The 21,870-nt window shown below is 44.5% G+C and overlaps 5 non-coding genes and 1 pseudogene across 5 annotated transcripts; all 6 read right to left on the bottom strand.

Moving 5' to 3' along the window:
* Positions 1 to 3,235: 3,235 nt before the first annotated feature.
* TRNAA-UGC (transfer RNA alanine (anticodon UGC)) lies at positions 3,236 to 3,307 on the bottom strand. The gene has a single exon. It is a non-coding gene; the product is annotated as a tRNA-Ala (tRNA).
* Positions 3,308 to 3,512: 205 nt separating this feature from the next.
* Positions 3,513 to 4,271, bottom strand: LOC105708769 (small ribosomal subunit protein uS5-like; annotated as a pseudogene).
* Positions 4,272 to 12,205: 7,934 nt separating this feature from the next.
* TRNAT-UGU (transfer RNA threonine (anticodon UGU)) lies at positions 12,206 to 12,277 on the bottom strand. Its single transcript has one exon. It is a non-coding gene; the product is annotated as a tRNA-Thr (tRNA).
* Positions 12,278 to 12,775: 498 nt separating this feature from the next.
* TRNAF-GAA (transfer RNA phenylalanine (anticodon GAA)) lies at positions 12,776 to 12,848 on the bottom strand. The gene has a single exon. It is a non-coding gene; the product is annotated as a tRNA-Phe (tRNA).
* A 7,444-nt stretch (positions 12,849 to 20,292) lies between these two features.
* Positions 20,293 to 20,364, bottom strand: TRNAA-AGC (transfer RNA alanine (anticodon AGC)). The gene has a single exon. It is a non-coding gene; the product is annotated as a tRNA-Ala (tRNA).
* A 1,434-nt stretch (positions 20,365 to 21,798) lies between these two features.
* TRNAA-UGC (transfer RNA alanine (anticodon UGC)) lies at positions 21,799 to 21,870 on the bottom strand. Its single transcript has one exon. It is a non-coding gene; the product is annotated as a tRNA-Ala (tRNA).

Consider the following 21,870-nt stretch of genomic DNA (forward strand, 5'->3'; position numbering starts at 1 on the left):
ATAGGTTTAATTGACTCACAGCTCCACAAGGCTGAGGAGGCCTCAGGAAACTTAAATCATGGCAGAAGGCAAAGGAGAAGCAAGGACCTTCTTTACACGACAGCAGGAGAAAGAAGTATGAGCAGAAGAGGAACCCTGTCAAACACGTATAAAACCATCAGATCTCGTGAAAACTCATTCGATATCACCAGAACAGCATGAGGGAAGCCAATCAGCAATCACGATCCAATCACCTCCCACTAGGTTTCTCCCACTGAGTCAAAGGAATTAGAATAATTATTTAAAATATAGAGGGAATAGTCTATCTGATTTCAAGACTATTGTATTACTGTGTTGTATTCTTGCGCTATTCTATTGTTACTACAGTAATTAAGATGGTAATTACTACAGTAATTAAAGCACGTGCATTAATAGAGCAGAATGAAAAAATAAACCCATACAAATATTCTCAACTGGTTTTTGACAGAGTTGCATAAGCAGTAATTCCATGAAGGAAAAATAAGTCTCATGCCCTCACAAAATTGAATGGATCGCAGGTGGCGGGTGAGGTGGCTCACGGCTGTAATTCCAGCACTTTGGGAGGCTGAGGCGAATGGATCACCTGAGGTGAGGAGTTTGAGACCAGCCTGACCAACATGGCAAAACCCCATCTCTACTATAAAAAAAATAGAAAAAATTAGCTGGGTGTGGTGGTGCATGCCTGTAATCCCAGCTACTTGGGAGGCTGAGGCAGGAGACTTGTTTGAACCGGAGATTGCACCATTGCACTCCAGCCTCAGCAACAAGAGTGAAACTCTGCCTGTAACAAAAAAAAAAAAAAAAAAAAGGATGGCAGCTATGAATGTAAAATGTAAAACTATAAAACTTTGAGGAAAAAACATGGAAGATAATCTTTTGGATCTAGCGCTAGGCAAGTACTTTTACAGTTGCCACTGAAACGTGGTCCAGAGATCCCGTAGAAGCTGGTTCCTTTTTCTTCCTTCCCTCTCCTGCTGTGCCAGTTGCTTTGGCTCATACAGAGGTGGACCAAATAGAAATGAAATAAGAGAGCACTAAAGGCAGTGAATTGGGTCATGTTTTTACTTTTTATGTGACAAAGAAATAAGACAAAAGGAAAAGGAGACAGAGAAAAAGAGAGAGGAAAGAAAGAGAAAAAGAAAGAAAGAAAGAGAGAGAAAGAGAAGGGCGAGTGTAGTGATAAGGAAAGAAAATTGTCTCAAAAGCGTCTCCTGGCTCAAAAAAACTGGGAGTCCTTCTACAGGAAAATCAGAGTCTCTTGTGTGTGACCACCAAAATCACCTAAATTATTGACAGTCTCAAAGAGATAACAAATCCACCCCAACCCTGATGTAAGGCAAATACAAACCTCACTGGGATTCCTAGGTGGTTTTGAGGTTTTTTATTGAGAATAAGCAGGGAACCCCAGGAGCAGCTCTTCCTCCTCAGCAGGTGCCTGCCCTGTTACATCCTTCTGAAACCTCTGGATCACTGCTCTCAAACTTCAGCATCAGAGCCACTTGAGGGCTTATTCAAACACAGGTGGCTGGGCCCCACCCTCAGCAATTCTGATTCAATAGATCTGAGGTGGGGCCTGGAATTTGGCTCCGCTGGTAACGCCCTCATCCCTCACCCCTTGCTGTCCTGTGCAGTGTCCACTGTGTGACTAACGTGCCACTATTTGCTTAAAATGTCTGGAGAGGACCAGTGGATAGAAGGAAACACACGGCATGCCGGCATTACCTTCCAGCAGAAACAGCATATTTTATAACAAACATATGATCGGCCTGGGGGGCGCACGGGAAATCCTCAGCTAAGCTGGTTTCACCCGACAATATCCCTCTTGGATGCTGGTTATAGATATCTTCACTGGACAAAAGAATCAAGAGGTGAGGACATCCCAGCCTGATAGAGTGTTAGACGGGTGGATGGTGGCAGACATCACACTGTTGCCTCTCAAAGATGCTTTGATTCAACAGCAAGCATGCACACAGAGGGCAGCAGTCTTGAAACATACAGCACTGGAAACCCCTAAAAGGTGCCATCAGTGGACAGGATTTTCTGGAGTTCCCTAGTCATACAAAGCAAATGTGATGGGATTGACAGAGAAAAAATAAATAATTTTTTTTTAATCGGAAGAAATGCCAATACATCTGCAATTTACTCACCTTTTACTTTGCATCTGTTTTCCATCGTGACAGAAAAGCTTTCTCTACTTTTTCATATGGGGCCTCTGTTTGCTGTTAACAGAGGTTTCCAGGCAATGTTTTATTTTTTATTTTATTTTGAGACAGAGTTTGCTCTTGTTGCCCAGACTGGAGTGCAATGGCACGATCTCGGCTCACCGCAATCTCTACCTCCCAGGTTCAAGCGATTCTCCTGCCTCAGCCTCCCGAGTAGCTGGGACTACAGGTGCGCGCCACCACAGTCGGCTAATTTTGTGTTTTTAGTAGAAACCGAGTTTCTTCATTTTAGTCAGGCTGGTCTTGAACTCCCGACCTCAGGTGATCCGCTACCCTCAGCCTCCCAAAGTGCTGGGATTACAGGCGTGAGCCATGGCTCCCGGCCCTCAGTGTTTTCTTTTAAAGAGGAAAATGGAGCGACTGAGGAAATACAGAAAAATGGATGGATCGTATGGAATATCAGCAGGGAGTGTGTTGCTCTGATTTCCTCACCTCCCGTGTAGAAGGCCTCTAATTCCCCGGCGGTCTTCCCCGGCTGTCCAGCGTGGTCCTGCCGCTCCATCTCCAGCGGCCGGACAGCCACGCAGTCCCGGTCTCAGTGCTGCATCGCACCTGTGGCTGCGCAGGTGGACGGGGAGATACATCCGGGCACAGATGCTTTGACTCTGGATTTGGTTCACACAACAAAAATAACGACAGCGACAAAATGCCCGGGGGGGGGGACGCTTTCCGCCCCTTCTGATTTGTCTTTCCTTCTCTTTAAGCACAGCACAAAACCGAAGCCAAAGTGAGCCGCCTGCGGACGTGCACGCTTCTGTGTGGGTTCAGAGACCCTGCTGCGCTTCTTTCCCGTCATTTCTTTTCCTCTTCCTTCTGCCCTTGCAATCGCCTTAGGTGATGTGGAGGCTCACAGCAAAGAGATGGGAGATAAGTGAAGGCAACGCATTGTTTTTAGTCTCTATATGTGCAGAAGTAGGATAGAAAAAGTTGAGGAAACAGAAGTCTATGTCGCTTGACAATTAGGTTTGAGCACTGCCAGAGCAAAAACACCTATTTGGAGGTGCCGGGGATCGAACCCGGGGCCTCATACATGCAAAGCATGCGCTCTACCACTGAGCTACACCCCCCTTTCTGAAACACCCTTTGTAGTAATTTTCGGGAGGTAACTTTGGTTTTCTGAGACTTTGGCTCCGTGAGCTCGCTGGTAGCAGTGAATAATGTGGAAAGTTTGCAGCTGCTCTGAGTAGAAGATACTCGGTACTCATGAGGGGATACAGATTCTTTTTTTTTTTTTTCACGGTTAATTCACTTCATTTTTCTTGTATAAAAACCCTATGTTGTAGACGCAGCTGGAGCCGGGGTCCTCTGCCCGGAGACTCTGGTGTGGGTCTTGACGAGGTGGTCAGTGAATTCCTGATGGGGAGACTTGGTGAATACAGTCTTTTCCAGAGGTAGCTGTTAGAGATGGCATCAAAGGCGGCCCTGGCGAAGTTACCCAGGGTGGCAGTGCAGCCCCTGGCTGAGGTGTAGCAGTCACCGACACCAGCCATCATGACAGTTTCTTGGGCGAGACGCTGCCAGTGCCCCCGGGCGCGGGGATGAGGCGCACCAGCACAGAGCCCCCGCCGCCTGTCACCTTGCAAGGGACGGTGTGGGGCTTGCTGACCTTGTTCCCCCAGTAGGCTCTGCGCACGGGGACAATGGAGAGCTTGGCTAGGGTGATGGCCCCGCGGTGGCAGTGGCCGCCTCCTTGCAGCACTTAACACCCAGAGCGACATGGCCACTGTAGTCCCGATGGCAGCAAGCGCCTTGAACCTGGTGCGCTGGCCGGCGCGTGTCTGCTCTGCATCGGCAGAATCTTCAAAGCCGCGGCCTTGAAGGACGCCCCCAGGAAAAAGTCAATGATCTCAGATTCCTTGATGGGCAGGGAGAGGTCGCTCTCCTCCGGGGACTTGATCTGCATGTCCTGACCAGGCGGCCCAGCTTGGCGACGGGCGTCCACTCCTTATCCTCGGCCTTGCCTCCGCGAGCTCTGCGGCCGCGACCCCGGCCGCACCCACGGCCCCGAATGCTACCGTCCAAACCTCCGCGGAAGCCACGGTGGTTCCCCATCCCAGGGCCCCCGGAGTCTCCGGGCCCCCTCGAACGTCATCTGACATTTGGTGTTTTCTCGGAGAAGAACCGGGATGCAATCTTTAGAATACTGCATAGTACTGGAAATGGAAGGCTAAATATTAGAAAAGTGTCAGATAACTGCCACAAGAAGTTTCCATTGTGGCTTTCAAACGTTGAGCTGTCAGGATCTCCTTCTATTACGCTTGGCAAGAAATCAAATTCTGGTTTTTCGTTCTTTTGATTTTTTCCAGAGATGACACAAAGCTATTGAAATTCAGCTTTTTCCTACTTAAAATGCTTCATATTTGTTGTTTACTCATAATACTAAAGGTTAGATCTGATTGAGGAAAGTCACAGTCAGAAGAAAACCTTAGGCCTGGGTGCCGCGGCTCACGCCTGTAATCCCAGCACTTTGGGAGGCTGAGGCAGGCGAATCACGAGGTCAGGAGATCGAGACCATCCTGGCCAACATGGTGAAACTCCGTCTCTACTAAAATACAAAAAAATTAGCTGGGCGTGGTGACGCGCGCCTGCAGTCCCAGCTACTCAGGAGGTTGAGGCAGGAGAATCGCTTGAACCCAGGAGGTGGAAGTTTCAGTAAGCCGAGATCCCGCCACTGTACTCCAGCCTGGCGGCAGAGCGAGACCCCGTCTCAAAAAAAAAGAAAAAAAAGTCTCACTTTGCTGTTCTCCGGGTCTCAGAGTCCATTCGGGTTTGGGTGGGTGAGTTATCTCTCACATTACAGCTGCAGAGATGGCACAAGTGAATGAATCCCTCTCAAGTCAAGTGGGTTAGCCTCAAATTGACTTAGGGAAGGCTTGTGACCCCCTGGTAAGTGGTGGAAGGTTACAGCATTTGGAAAGTGAGTAAAAGACAGGATGCATGCAGAAACTGGGTTGCTTGGCTTCTGCAGACGGATGAAAAGGCTGCTTTTCTGCCTTCTGGGTGTTTAGTAACTTAATTTTTAATCCTTTGTTTGAATGAAATAGAGCTGAAAATAAAAGGAGATTTTCTTTTAGCAAAATAGGATTAAGATGCTTACCAAATATCCCCCTGTGAATTTCTGCTTAGGACTGTGATATCCGAATTAGAAATTGTGCAGAGTTCTAATCTGGAGATATGGGTTGTTCAGTAGCTAAGAAGGAAGTTATTCCTAGAGAGTAAGTTCAGTGAGGTAGAAAATGATCCTCTGGGATTGGAAGAATAAAAGTTCATTATTTTTATTTATATAAACAAATAAAGAAATAAATAAGCTTTTCTCGAGATGGATCTGGACTCTGGAGTTCAGAGAGCTTACAATTTCAGACCAGAAACTTCCTTAAAAGACCCAGAGAAGTAATTGTCTCCCTACCAAATTTCAGCTGAGGTGATTGAGATCTTTTCCTCATTTGTCATTGTGTTTGTTATTTGTTGTTATGTTTGTAGTTAAATAGTTTGGAATGAATTTCAGAGTCTGTGGGTCTCTAGGGGGAAATGTGACAGCCAGCGCATCGCCAGCAATCACCAGCCACTGGCAGTGGAATCCTTTAGTGAAAGCTTGTAGGGCTTTTGCAACCTGGGCGAGGAAGCAGTTAGAAGAAAGTAAGAAACAAAAGACGAGCCTTAACCTTCTGATCTAAAATCAGACTTAGGTGACAGAATTCCATGGTTTCTGATGACTTCATGTAAACTGGAAATCGGTTCGATAGCAAGGAATACTACTTGCTTCTACAGAGCATGATCCACGTTGGTGATTGCTGGAACGACTTAGAGAGGAGAGGTGGATAATCCTAAGCAACAAATAACTTTAAGTGAATGAACATGAATTACCTCCCTCTATGAGAGAGTAATGCAGATGCCAACACATTTACTTTGAATAGGTGGGGAATATGATGGAGAACTTCCTACAGTGGATCATAGGGGAAAAAAGAGAGTGGAGGCTTTGGGGATTGAACCCAGGGCCTCCCACACGTTAAGGATGCTTGTAATCCCAGCACTTTGGGAGGCTGAGGCTGGCGGATCACCTGAGGCCAGGAGTTGGAAACCAGCCTGGCCAACATGGTGCCTGTAATCCCAGCACTTTGAGAGGCTGAAGCAGGTGGATCACAAAGTCAGAAGTTCAAGACCAGCCTGGCCAAGATGGTGAAACCTCGTCTCTACTAAAAATACAAACATTACCCAGGCGTGGTGGCACAGCCTGTGGTCCCAGCTACTAGGGAGGCTGAGGCCCAAGAATCGCTTGAACCAGGAGGTGGAGGTTGCAGTGAGCCAAGATCATGCCACTGCACTCCATCCTGGGTGACAGAGTGAGACTCTGTCTCATAAATAAATAAATAAATAGAATAAATAGATATTTTTTAAAAAGAAAAAAAGATGGAACTAAAAAAATTGACAAATTCAAAATTACATTGGAGACCACTTCTCCCGTAATAATAGAACAACTAAACAAAAAATCAGCAAGGACATTGAAGAAACCAAAATCATCTTCAGCCAACAGAATTCAGTCACCATGTATAGAACAGTCCACACAAGAAAAGCAGAACACACATTTATTTCAAATTCACACAGAACATAGATTAAGATAGAACTTATCCTGAGCTTCAACAAATTTAAAAGAATTGACTGGTACGGTACGATCCCTGATCACAATGAAATCAAACTAAAAATCAGTCACAGAAAGACAACAGAAAAAAATCCAAACGCTTGGAAAATGAACACCACACTACTAAATAGTCCACAGGACAAAGAGAAAGCCTTTGTAGATATCAAAAAATAAATTGACCTGAATAAAAGTGAAAACACAATATATCAAAATTTCCAAGACGACTAAAAGGAAATTCACAGCACTAAGTGGATACTTAATTTGAAAAAATTGAGAAAAGATTCTCAAATTGGCTATCTATGCTCTTATTTGAAGAACTCAGGTGGAGAAAAGAGCAAAATAACCCAAAGCAAATAGAAGAAAGGAAATAAAAAAGCAAAAATCAATAAAACAACAGAAAAATAAACAAAAGCCAGTTCCTCTAAAAGATCAATAAAAGAAGACCTCTAGCAGGACTGAGAAATTTTAAGAGCAGTGATGACACAAATTACCAATATCAGGAATAAAAAGAGGATATCACTTAGACTCTGCTGACATCAAAAGGGTAAAGGAATACTATGAACAACACTTCACACACAAATTTGAAAACTAGATAAGATGGACTAATTCCTTGAAAATCACAAACTAACACAACTCACTCAATATGAAATATATTTTTTCTATAACCCTATAACTACTAAGGGATTTAAATTTGTAACATAAAAACAAAACAAACAAAGAGAACAAAACGAAACCCAGACTCTTAAGGTTCAAGAAAGTTTCACTGGAGAATTATCTTCTCCCCACTCCCCACTGGACACAAAGTCTTCCTCTCTCTACCAGGCTGGAGTGCAGTGGCGCGATCACGACTCACTGCAACCTCTACCTCCCAGGTTCAAGAGATTCTCCTGCCTCAGCCCCGCAAGTAGCTAGGATTACAGGCACACAACACCACGCCCCGCTAATGTCTGCATTTTGTAGAGATTAAAAATACAAACATTTCGCTGTGTTTGTTTCACTGCATTGGCAAGGCTGGTCTTGAACTATTTTATTTTATTTTGTTTTATTTCATTTTACTGAGACGGAGTCTCACTCTATCACCCAGGCTGGAATGCAATGGCACGATCTCAGCTCACTGCAACCTCTGCCCCCCGGGTTCAAGCCATTCTCCTGCCTCAGCCTCCCGAGTAGCTGGGATTACAGGCGCCTGCCACCACGCCTGACTAATTTTTGTATTTTTAGTAGAGATGGGGTTTCACCATCTTGGCCAGGCTGATCTTGAACTTCTGACCTCGTGATTCACTTGCCTCAGCCTCTCAAAGTGCTGGAATTACAGGCAAGAGCTACTGCAACAAGCCTTGAACTCTTGACCTCGTGATCCAACCACCTCGGTCTCCCAAAGTGCTGGGATTACAGGCATGAGCCACCACACTCGGATCTCACTGGAGAATTCTAAGAAATGCTTAAAGAATTAATACCAACTCTACAGAATCTACTTCAAAAAACAAAAGAGGATGAAAAACTTTCCATTCATTTATGAAGGTAATGTTATCCTGATGCCAAAACCAGGTAAATACAGTACAAAAAATGAGTAGAGATGAATATACTTAACAAAATATTACCAAATAGAATTCAGCAATATATAAACGAAGTATACACCATGATCAAGTGGGGTTTATTCCAGAGATATAGGACTGGGTAAACTTGGACAATCACTGTAATCTACCATATTTATAGTTTAAAAAAATAAAATCATGTGATCATATTAAAGTAGAAAAGATATTTATGAAACTTCAATATCTATTTATGATAAAAAGTCTCAGAAAAATAGAAATAGAGAACAGCTAACACAGTACTTCATGGGAAGACGATGTTTTTCCCCCAAGACAGTGAAGAATACCAAGGTGTCCACTCATACTACTCTTATTTAACTTAGTGCTGGAAGGTCTAGCCAGTGCAATGAGGCAAGAAAAGGAAATAAAAGACATAAAGATAAAAGCCAAAAAAAGCAATCTGTTCCTCTTGTAGCTAAAAATCTAGTTCAGCAAGGTCATAGAATAAAAGAAAAGTCTACAAAATAAATTATATTTCCAAATAATGGCAATGAACATTTAATTACCACAAACTATTTTAAAATGTAATACCTTTCAATGTAATACCATATATTTCCAAATAGCTAGAAGAGAGGACTTTGAATATTCCCAATACAAAGAAATGCCAAATATCTGAGGCAACGGGTTTGCTAACTGCCCAGATTAAGCATTACACATTGTACATATGTGTAAAAATATATCTCTGTATCCCATAAATATGTGCAATTATTATGTCAAGTAAAAATAATTTTAAAACTACAATATCTTATATAATCCCTGACAAAATAGAAATACTTAGATGTAAATCTGACAAAACGTGAGTAAGATTTGTATGCTGAAAATTACACAATGTACACAACGCTGGTGAAAAGTCAAAGAGAACTCACACCAATGGAGAGGTGTACAACACTGTTCACACTTGACAAAACTCAGCATGGCAAAGACGTCAGTTCTCCTCAAATTGATATGTAGGTTTAATGAAATTCTTATCAAAACCCAAGCAAGATATTTATTGATATAAACAAAATTATTTTAAAATTTATATGCAAAGTCAAAGGAATTAGAATAGTTAAAACATTTATTTTAAATCTAGGGGGAACAGACAGTCTACCTGATTTCAACGCTACTGTATTACATTGTTGTATTCTTGTACGATTGTATTATTACTACTGTAATTAAAACCATGTAGTACTGGCAAGAAGATAGACACATGGATTAATAGAGCAGGATGGAGAAATAAACCCACACAAATATTCTCAATGGGTTTTTAACAAAGTTGTATAAGTAGTAATTCCACCAAGGAAAAATTAAACATTTCAGCAAATGATGCTGAAGCAAAAGTAAGTAAATAAATAAATAAGAAGGCCGGGCATGGTGGCTCGCTCCTGTAATCCCCACACTTTGGGAGGGCGAGGTGGAAGGATTGTTTGAACCCAGGAGTCTGAGATGAGCCTGATCAACACAGTGAGAGCCTCATCTCTACAAAAAAGAAAGGTAGCTGGGCATGGTGGCATGCACCTATGTTCCCAGGTACTTGGGAGGCTGAGGTGGGAAAATTGCCGAGGACCTGGACGTCCAGTCTGCAGTGAGCCAAGATGGTGCCATTGCACTCCAGCCTAGGCGACAGAGCAAGACTCTGTCTCAAAAAATAAAAATAAAAATTTTAAAGAATCTCAACTTAAGTTACATGTGTTATACAAAAATGAACTCAAATTGGATCACAGACTTTTCTTGAGTCCCAACCCTGAGGGTGGAGAGAGAATGATTATAGTGTCTTCCTTAGGGCTTAGAAACTTCCAAGCCTGGGTTTCAAATGGAAAGGCCAAAATAGCTTGAGAGGGCTCCAGGTATTTTGGCTCAAAAGAGTCTCCTGGCTCAAAAGAACTCCTGTGAGTTCTTCTACAGGAAAATCAAAGGCACTTGTGTGTGACCTCCAGTCACCTAAAACACTGAAGGTCTCAAAGAGATAATGAAACAACCCTCTCCCCTGATGTAAGGCAAATATAAATCTTCCTGGCTTTCCTAGGTGGTTTGAGCTTTTCACTGAGAATAGTCAGGGAACCCCAGGAGCAGCTCTTCCTCCTCAGCAGGTGCCTGGCCCTGGGACCTCCTTCTGAAACCTCTAGATCAGTGCTCTCAGTTTCAGCATCACAGTCACTTGAGGGTTTATTCAAACACAGGTGGCTGGGCCCCACCCTCAGCAATTCTGACTCCATAGATCTGAGGTGGGGCCTGGAATTTGGCATTCCCATGGTAGCACCCTAATCCATCACCCCTTGCTCTCCTGTGCAGCATCCATGGTGGCTAACATATGACACTGTTTCCTTAAAGTGCCTGAAGAGAATGAGTGGATAGAAGGGGGAAAACGAAGAAATGAAAAGAAAATATATGGCATGTCTGCAGTACCTCCCTCCAAAAAAATGCATCTTAAAACAAACATATGATTGGCCTGGGGGGCCCATGGGAAATCCTCAGCTAAGCTGGTTTCACCCGACAATATCCCTCCTGGATGCTGGTTATGGATATTTTCACTGGACAAAAGAATCAAGAAGTAAGGACATCCCAGCCTGATAGAGTGTTAGACGGGTGGATGGTGGCAGACATCACACTCTGTTGCCTCTCAAAGATGCTTTGATTCAACAGCAAGCATGCACACAGAGGGCAGCAGTTTTGAAACATACAGCACTGGACACCCCTAAAAGGTGCCATCAGTGGATAGGATTTCCTGGAGTTCTCTGGTCGTACAAAGCAGATGTGATGGGATTGACAGAGAAAAAAACAAATAAAATGTTTGCTTTGTTTTGTTTTTACCTGAGGACGTGCTCAGCCCACCTGCCATCCACTCACCTTTTACTTCGCATCTATTTTCCATTGTGACAGACAACCTTTTCCTAGATTTTCATATGAGGTTTCCAGGCAATGTTTTAAAGAGGAAAATTGAATGACTGAGGAAATACAGGAAAATGAATCAACTGTACGGAATATCAGTAGGGAATGTGACTCCGTGTTGGTTTCTGCCCCTCGCATGTCGAAGGCCTCTGATTCCCCGCAGTCTCCGGTCAGTTGTGCGGCGTCCTGCCCTCCATCTCCAGCGGCTGGAGAGCCACGCAGTCCCCGGCTCAGGACGGGATCGCACCTGCTGCGCTCTCTGCGCGGGTGGAGGAATCCGGGGACAGACGCTTTCGCTCTGTTCTTCGGCCCAGAAAACAAAAACAACGTAAAAAAAAAAAAAAAAAAAGATGCCGGGCGCGGTGGCTCACGCCTGTAATCCCAGCTACGGGGAGGCCGAGGCGGGAAAATCGCCTGAATCCCAGAGGCGAGGGTTGCGGTGAGCCGAGAGCGCGCCGCTGCCCTCAGCCTGGGCGACACTGCGAGACTCCGTCTCAGGACAGAACAAAACAAACGAACAAAAAAACTATGCCCGCGGGCGCTTTTCTCCCTCCTTCTTCGCCTTTTCATCTCTTTAATCACGGTACAAAGTGAGAGCGAATGTGAACCGCCTGTTGATGTGCACGCAGGGACCCCGTTGAGATACCGTTCTTCTTCCCCCTCATTTCGTTTTCACCTTCCTTCTGCCGTTGCAATCGCCTTAGTGATGGGGAGGCTTGCAGCACAGAAATCGGATATAAGTGGAGGCGACCCATTGGGTTACGTTTTTACTTTCTATATGTGCAGAAATAGGATACAAAAAGATAGTGACGTGGAAATCTATGTTACTTGACAACTAGACTTCAGTACTGAGAGTTTGCACTATCACTTGGGAGTGCTGGGGATCAAACCCAGGGCCTCACACACACAAGGCACACGCTCTACCACTGAGCTACACTCACTACCCGAAAGGGCCCTTTGTAATAATTTTCAAGAGGTAACTTTATTTTTCTGAGACAGTATTATGGAGCGTCTGCAGCTGCTGTGAGTAGAAGACACTCTGTGCTAATGGGGGAAACAATTCTTCAGAATACTGTCCCAGCTACTGGGGAGGCTGAGGCAGGAGGATCACTTCAACCCGGAAGGCGGAGGTTGCAGTGAGCGCAGATCGCGCCACTGCACTCCAGCGTGGGCGTCAGAGCCAATCTCCGTCTCAAAAACACACAAAAAACAAAACAAACAAACACTTCCTAGGTTGAAGACTTTAAATAATTTATGTAATGTCAGCGCCTCATGGAAGACTTCAGTGGACTATGCAACCAAAGGAAAGAGTGATACACATATATGCACATTACCTTTATCGGATTTTCAAAAAACAGCAAAAAATTGGAGATCTATACACCCTTCTAGGATCGGCATGCAAATGTTGTGTAAGGCAGAACTGATTTTAAAAAAACACCTGCCGAAACCCGGGATCGAACCAGGGACCTTTAGATCTTCAGTCTAACGCTCTCCCAACTGAGCTATTTCGGCTACTCTGAAGTCGTCCTTTTAGTTATTTCTTCAAAATGTAAAAACTGTCATTTGTAGGATCAGTATATCTTCCAACGCCTAATTCTGTTTTCTTCAATATTACCCGTCATTTACTCATCCATTCACCCCAAAAATATAGATTCTGCTCCGATTTATGTCTGAAAATAGGATCCAATTTTAAAGACAATGACTGGGTTAGCAAAAGTCGAGGGAAAAAAAGGCAAAGGCAAAGAATAGGTCAAAGCAGGAAGGCGCTCCCTACAAGGCCACTGCTCGGAAAACTAATGGGATTCAGAAGAATATTTTCCAGGCTTTTCCTTTTCTCTTCCCTGGCCTCTTTTTTTTTTTTTTTTTTTCTTTTCTGTCTTGCTCTTCAACGACACAGCAGAAGGGAACAGAGGATTACGGGCACGGTAATGTGGTGGCGGCTTTATAGCTTCCGAATAAAGAAATCCTGAGTGAGACCATTCTTTTTCGCTATTCCTTTCACTCGTCTGGTGCTGACACATCCACCTTGGATGGTACAGAGACCCAGGGAGTGGAAATGGAGGCTATAATGTTTATTTTAGTGTGACCATGCAAAATTCATTTTTAAAAGGAGAAAAGCACAGCATGGTGAGAATTGTGAAGAACAAACGTTTATGGTTTCGAACACTATGTGAGGCAAGGACACGCTGCCACGGAGCCACACCTGTCTCACTACAGACATAGTGTGAAGATCTTCCTTGAAGCATGAGTCATATTTCTGAGGGGTCTTCAAAGGTATAATAAGTTGGCCAGATAGAAAATCCACTGTCTCATATCTCACTATTTCTTACTCTAAACGATATCCTCTGAAGCTACCAGGAGAAATCTAAGAGAATCATAGACCAAATCACACTGTTTCTGCTTCTAGAACATTTCATCCCATCCGTTTATTCTGAGGTTTCCTCTCCAGCAAACTGCCTGGGGGCACTTTCTCCCACTGCTAACAGGTAAGATGTCCAGATGAAACTTTCTCTGGGGTCTTCAACCTGTTTTTCTGCATTTCTTCCCTTTCATCTGCTTACAAAGTTTTTCAAGCTCCCTCCGCTTTAAGAAGAGATGATGAGCCACAGTCTATGAGAAGATATTTCAATACTTGTATTTTACTAAGGATCCTTATCAGGAATATGTTAAGAACACCTACAAAGCACTAATAAAAAGACTAAAACTTCAGTAAGAAAGAGCAAATTAGCATGTACTTAACAAGAAATGGCTATTGAGTAATATAAAATATGCTTGACATCATTTGCTATAAAGGAAATGCAAATTAAAAACACAACAAGGCTGGGTGCGTATACTCCCAGCACCTTGGGAGGCTGAGGCGGGTGGATCACCTGAGGTCAGAAGTTCAAGACCAGCCTGGCCAACATGGCGAAACCCTGTCTCTACTAAAAATACAAAAATGTAGACGGTTATGTACCCCTCTAGTCCCAGCTACTCAGGAGGCTGAGGCACGAGAATCTCTTGAAATCGAGAGGCAGAGGCTACAGTGAGCCGAGATTGTACCCCTGCACTCTAGCCTGGGCAGCAGATTAAGCCACCATCTAAAAATAAAATAAATCAATAAATAAAATAAAATAAAAACCCCACAAAATAATACTACTCTTCATCGGAACCACTCAACCTAAAAAGTGGATAATATCAAGTGTTGCTGAGTATGTGAAGCAATTGGAACACTCATACATGGCTGATGAGACTGTAAACTGCTACATCTACACTGGGAAACTACCTGAAAATATCAACTAAAACTAAATACACATATATATAAACTTATGACCCCTAAACTCTACAATTACATTTACACCCAAGAGAAGTGCATGAGCATTTCCCTTAAAGGACATGTACCAGTATGTTTACAGCAACATCAAACATTTCAACAAAAAACTAGGGGTGCTGCCAATGTACCTGGATGGTAAAATGAATTAATAAATAATGATGTACAGTATTCATACAATGGAATACTCCAGAGCAATAGAAAATAACTACTGCTACTAGCAACAATATACAGAAAATGTGGCCATGCAGGTGGCTCATGCCTGTTATCCCAGCACTTTGAGAGGCCGAGGCCAGTGAGGTCAGGAGTTCAAGGCCAGCGTGACCAACATTGAGAAACTCTGTCTCTACCAAAAATACAAAATCAGCCAGGCGTGGTGGCCCATGCCTTTAATCTCAGCTACTTGGGAGGGTGAGGCAGGAGAATCGCTTGAACCTGGAAGGTGGAGGTTGCAGTGAGCTCAGGTCATACCACTGTACTTCAATCTGGGAAACAAGAGCAAAACTCCATCTCAAAAAAGAAAAGAAAAAAGAAAAGAAAATGTATCTAATTTTTTTTTTTTTTTTTTTTTTTTTTTACAAAAATTGAGTGAAAGAATCCATACTCAAATGAGTAAATATTTGCTATGGTTTGAAAGTGTCCCCTCCAAAGCTTAGGTGTTGGAATGTGATAATTATCAAGAGATAGGACCTTTAAGAAGTGATTAAGCCATGAGGGTTTCTTCCTCATGAATAATATCAGGTACCTTTATAGTAGGACTTCACAAAGGAAGTTCATCTCTATGTTGCCCTCAGTTTTCTGCCACGTGAGGACACAAAAAGAGGCCACCACCAGACTTGATCTTGGACTTCCCAGCCCCCAGAACTGTGAGAAAATAAGTTTCTGTGGGGGGTCAGTGGCTCATGCCTGTAATCACTTCACTTTGGGAGGCCAAGGCAAGCAGATCACCTGAGGTCAGAAGTTCAAGACCTGGCAAACATGGTGAAACCCCATCTCTACTAAAAATACAGAAAAATTAGCCAAGTGTGGTGGCTAATTAGCTGAGTGTGGTAGCCAGGAAGTATCTAGAAGAGCCTTCTTTTTTTTCTTGTTTTTAAATTTATGTCTTCATTTATGTAAAATAAAATGCATAAAACGTATTCAGCTTATGGTTTATTATATATATAATCAAAACTCAAACCAAGATACTGAAGTTTTCACCACCCAAGAGCTGCCTTTTGCCTCACCCCAATTATTGAAACTCTGTGTCCTCTATCTCTGTAGATTATTTTTCTTATGTTTTAAATAATATAAATGAAATCATATACTATCATCTTAGTCTATTTTGGGTTGCTACAAAATCACTCAAGACTGGTAATTTGTAATAAACAGAAACCTATTTTCTTTTTTTTTTTTTTTTCTTTTTTGAGACAGAGTTCACTCTTGTCACCCAGGCTGGAGTACAAGTGGTGTGATCTTGGCTCATGGCAACCTCCACCTCCTGGGTTTAAGTGATTCTCCTGCCTCAGCCTCCAGAGTAGCTGAGACTACAGGCGTATGCCATCATGCCCAGATAATTTTTTAATTTTTAGTAGAGATGGGGTTTCACCATGTTGGCCAGGATGGTCTCTATCTCTTGATTTCATGATCCACCCACTTTGACCTCCCAAAGTGTTGGCATTACAGGTGTGAGCCACTGCTCCCGGCTTTCTTAGGGTTTTTTTAAACTGTGGTCTGCACACTGGTGTATAATAACTGTTTTCACTCACCTGTGACCATTAGAGTTTTTTTTTTTTTTGACACATGTAGGGCTGAGGGTCCCACAGGGTTGTGGGGTGTCCCTTATGCTGTGCTGAGGCGCTGGATCCAAGAAATAAAAAGGGAGGACACAGAAGTACAAGGAAAATGCAGCTGGGCTTGGCGAGCCACACAACCTATAAGCGGAGTCAGGCGAGGCCCCGAATGTCCAGAAGCGTCTGTATTTATCGGGTATAGGTTAGGGGGTAGGGTAGTGAGTGAAGTCATCTTTAAGGATAGTGATAGGGTCGTGAGCAATAAAACAAGGGGTCCACCCCCATTAGGTCACCTAGGCTAGGAGATGGACAGTGCGCAGCAAGGGGTCCATTCCCATTAGGTCATTGAGGAAAGGAAGTGGGCCATGTGCAGTAAGGGGTCCACCCCCATTAGGTCACTGAGGCATGGAGGTGGGCTGTGAGCAGTGAAGAGGGTGCAGTGTGCAATACCTCTATCTAGGGGCATGCTACTCCTAAGAAGATTTATAGGAGGATGCTTAAGTCCCACAGCTGTGACAGAGCTGTCAGGGTCTACGCCGCCTGCTGGCAGCTCCCAATGAATTCTATAGGAGGATGCTTTTTGAGCTGACACAGTAACAAGAGCTGATAAAGTTCACAGTTACCACGGTGCGATTATCCGGAGGGGTTTTTAGCCCTCAGATGCTCAAGGGATTGCTGGTCTGCAGGCAGCCTTCCACAAGAACTGGAGCAAGGTCCTACAACTCCTTTCTCAGGAGGAGTGGCTCTTGCCCCAAGCCTGCCATACAGTGAGTATCTTTACAATACTGAACGCTGCCGCCTGGGCCATGGGATCTTGTCCTGGTATAACTGTTTTTCCCTTAAATCAGGCTCTGCACTGTGTCTGCTCCAGACATTCCTCCAACTATAAGCTGCTTATTCCTTAATTCATGCTCTGTACTGTGTCTATTCTAGGCATTCCTCCGATCATGAACTAAGAAACTTTTATATATATATATATATATATATATATATAGAGAGAGAGAGAGAGAGAGAGAGAGAGAGAGAGAGAGAGAGAAATAACTTAGTGGTAAGATATTCTTTAGGCACTCATTCTATGAACTAATATATGATTATATATAGAGGATTATATAAAGGAAAATAACTGAGTAGTAACACTATAAACTGAGATATTCGCCAAGCCCTAATTCTATAAACTAATATATGGTTATATAAAGGATTATATAAAAGGAAATAACTGAGAAGTAATACCGTAAACTGAGATATTCCTCAGACCTTCATTGTGCCAGGATTCTGCTTAGCTCTCCTTCCTCAGTGCCTATATGGGGGTTACCCACAGACACAGGGCTCCACTACTCTGTTACCCATGCAGGAGTGCAGTGGTGCAATTTCGGCTCACTGCAACCTCTGCCTACCCAGCTCAATCCATCCTCCCCACCTCAGCCTAGAAATTCTTATGTGAATTCAAAAGTGCCAAGGCATTGGACTTGTTAAATAATGAAGAAACAATTTCAGACGTTTACAGAATTTCAGAAACAACTCTCTCTGGAATGAGGACACTGCTACAGCTGACGATGACTTGCAAACAGAATTTTACTAAAACCGTCCCTATGTTTGCATAGTTTTCAAACTCAGTCTCCTATTCTGAGAGAGTCTAGGGTTAATAAGAAAATGGTTTTTGATAATTTCCTTTTAAAAATTATCTTACAGACGACTTTAATTTTTTTCTCCGGATTGTACCGTCCGATCTTTCCCAGCAGGAAACAGCATCCCTGTACTCTTAGTTTATCGCGCCTCGCGCGTCTCCCCAGCTGCGCGCAGCCTCAGCCTCTGCTGCAGAAAGGCTTGAAGTTGAGCATACAGAGAAGAAAAAGAAAAGGAAAGTGATGCCGAAGTTAAAAGAGTTGCTACATGTGAATCTCCACGCAGTACTCACAATGCGTGTGAACGGTTCTGGGAGCGCTGCGCTCCTGTGAAAAGTTCGTTCAGGAGTAAACGGGCCAGAAGGTGGAGACCAGCCGAGCGCCAGCTGCGGGGAGAGTAAGAGGCGCGTGCGGGGAAGCGGAGGAAGAAAAACTAAAGGGAGAGGGGTCGAGGGCAGGAAGAGTCCTCAAGGTGAGTCGCACTCGGCTGGACGGGATGGCACAGCGAGTGTACGCGCCGCGTGTCTCCGTCGCTTCTCCGGACAGGAGGGAAGAGACGCTCCTTTCTGTCCCGAGGGAGGTGGCTCGGCCGGGAAGGGGCCTGGTTCGTTTCGCGCAGGCTGTGAGCGCTTCGAGACCGCCTCGCACTCTTGCCCCAGCTCCACAAACCCGCTGCGCTCTCTGGGGACGCACGTGATGTTGGGATTTTGTTTTCGGTCCGGGAACCGCTGATACTGGAGCTTCTGAGGGAGCCGCAGGGATTTCCCGATTTCCCGCGTGCCCGTGTGGAGACTCAGCCGCGGATCTGCCGGCGGCTTCGAGACTGAGCGTGACCGTGGAAACGTCTAATCGTATTAGCTTTTGCTCGAGATGCACACGGTGAGAATGAAAGTTCCCGTTTGTTTGCTCCACATATTTCTCCTCGAATGTGTGAGAGATTAAAGCTAGCGTCGCCCTGAAGAAACTCCTCCTGGCGTTTGCAACGAGCCCCTTTACTGCTCACGTGCAGCGCTCGGCTCTGCAGAGGCGGATGGCGGCTGCGGAAAGGCGGAGGCGTGGGGCAATCCGTGCAAACTGCGTGTGCGGCCAGCGGCTCCTCAGTCCTAGGACAGGTGCAGAGGGAAATAGGGGAACCCCTCCCTAGTCGGTGGGTTGACCCCAGACTGAGTTTAGCGACGCCCTGTGACCACCTGGCAGGCGGTGGACGTTACAGCGTTTAGAAAGTGAGCAAAAGAGAGGACGCCTTCGGAAGCCCACCCGCTTGCTTGGCTTCTGCATATGGAGAGAGGTCGCTTTTCTGCCTTCTGGGTGTTTACTAACTTATTTTTTTCCCTTTGTTGGCATGAAATAGAGCTGAAAATAAAAGCAGATTTATTTTTTTTAACAAGATGATACTAAGATGCTTGTATCATCTAAGATGCTTGCAGAGTATTTCCCTGTGGATTTCTGCTTAGCGCTGTGATACCACAAAGAGCTCTAATCTGGAGGTGTGGGTTATCCGTAGCTTTAAAGGAGGTTATTCCTGGAGAGTAAGTACAGTGAGGTAGAAAAGGATCCATTGGGATTGGGAGAATAAAGGTTCATTACTTTTATTTATGAGAAACAACAAAATGAGCTTTCTCCTATACTGATCTTGGTCCCTGGAGTTCAGAGTATGCTTCACAGACCAGAAAGTTCCTCAGAGGACCCAGAGAAATACTTTTTACTTCCAGCAAATTTCAGCTGAGGTAACCGCTATCTTTTCATCATTTGCCATGTGTTTGTAGTTAAATAGCTTAAGGTTCCGAGTTTGTGGGTCTCTAATGGAAAAAGTGACCACCGACACATCAAACCTTCAACCACTGGCAGTGAAATCTTTTAGTGAAAGCTCGCAGGGCTTCTGCAGCCTGGTTAGGAGGAGTTAGAAGAAACAGAAAAGGACTTGAGCCTTTTAGCTTCCCACCTGAAATCAGACTTGGGCCACCCAGTTCTACGGTTTCTGATGATTTCATTTACAACTAGAAATTGGCTGGAGGCCAAGAATACTATTTGCTTCCCTTGTGCTGGTCCACGTTAACGATTGCTGGGACTTCTCAGAAAGTATAGGTGGATAATCCTAAGCAGCAAATAACCTCAAGTGGATGAACACGAATCACCCTCTGGATGAGAGAGAAATGGAGGCCAACATAATTCACCTTGACACAAAGAAAATTTTAAAGTTGGGGAATATCATGGACCTCTTCTTACTGGTGTCCTGTGGAAGAAAACAATGATGGAGGTACTGGGGATCGAACCCAGGACCTCGTGCATGCTAAGCACGCGCTCTACCACTGAGCTATACCCCCTTGGGAAAACCAGACCTTCCGAAAATCCTTTGGTGACCCCCATTGTCTGAGTCTGCGCTTTGTGTCAGGACAACCACTGTGTGTTCCCAGTTCCACTGTTAATTCCCTACATGAAGCCCTTCCTCTTGTAGGCACGGCTACATCAAAAGAAAGGTGGCTTAGTGGTAAAAAGAAAGGCACTGCTCCTGATTTGTGGTCAGCCCAAGATCGACTCACCCCAACCTTGGCTCCCCATCATGTTAGACTTCCTGATACTTCCATTCTATCATTTGAGTGTGTCCCGGCAAACAACATTCTCTTGCCAATTTTCTGATTATCCCTCCTGGATGCTGGTTATAGATGTTTTCACTGGACAAAAGAATCAAGAAGTAAAGATATGCTAGCCTGTTTGAGTGTTAGCCTGGTGGACTCGGAACAAACTTCCTCCCCTCTTGCCTCTCAGAGACACTTTAATTCAACAGCAAATATGTTCAGAGGGAACAGCACTTTGGAAACCACACACCATTGGAAACCTTCAAAGGTACCATGAGTGCGTAGGATTTCTTGGGAGTTCCATCTTCAAAAAAAAAGCAGATGTAATCAGATGAATCGAAAAAAACCATGAAATGTTTGCTTTTTCCACCAGAGGAGGCGCCCAGCCCACCTGCGATCCACTCACCTGTTACTCTGCATGTATGTTCTATTGTGACAGAAAATCTTTTCCTACTTTTTCGTGTGGGGCCTCCGTTTGCTGTTACCAGAAGTACCCAGGCAATGTTTTATTTTATCGAGGAAAATGGAGTGGCTGAGGAAATATGGTAATATGAGTCAGTCTTACGGAATATCAGTAGGGAATGTTGGTCCGTGTTGGTTTCTGCCCCTCGCATGTCGCAGCCTCTGATTCCCCGGCAGTCTTCGTTCGGTTGTGCGGCGTCCTCCCCTCCCATTTCCAGCGGCTGGAGAGCCACGCAGTCCCTGTCTCAGCACTGATCGCACTTGTGTCTGGCTCTCTGCGCAGATGGAGAAATCAGTGGACAGATGCTTTCACTCCGTTCTTCGGCCCAGAAAACAAAAATAACTTAAAAAAAAAAAAAAGATGGCCGCGGGGCAGTTTTCTCCCTTCTTCTTCGTCTTTCCGTCTCTTTTATCATAGTACAGAACAGGAGCGAACGGGAGCCGCCTGTGGATGTGCAGGCTCTTGTCTGGGTCCAAGAGACCCCGTTGGGCTCCCGTTCTTCTTTCCTCCTCATTTCTTTTTTGTCTTCCTTCTGCCGTCACAATTGCCTTAGGTGACGTCGAGGCGCACAACATAGAGATTGGAGACAGTTCGAGGCAACGCATTGGGCCACATTTGTACTCTCTATATGAGCAGAAAATAGGGTAGAAAAATGTTAGGAGGCAGAAGTCCGTTGCTTGAGAATTAGGATTGAATAGTGCCAGAGCAAAATCACCAGCTGGAGGTGCCGGGGATCGAACCCGGGGCCTCATACATGCAAAGCATGCGCTCTACGGCTGAGCTACACCCCC

This window comes from Aotus nancymaae, unplaced genomic scaffold (genome assembly GCF_030222135.1).
Source record: "Aotus nancymaae isolate 86718 unplaced genomic scaffold, 86718_ANA_hifiasm-v0.15.2.pri h1tg000051l, whole genome shotgun sequence".
NCBI classification, from domain to species: domain Eukaryota; kingdom Metazoa; phylum Chordata; class Mammalia; order Primates; family Aotidae; genus Aotus; species Aotus nancymaae.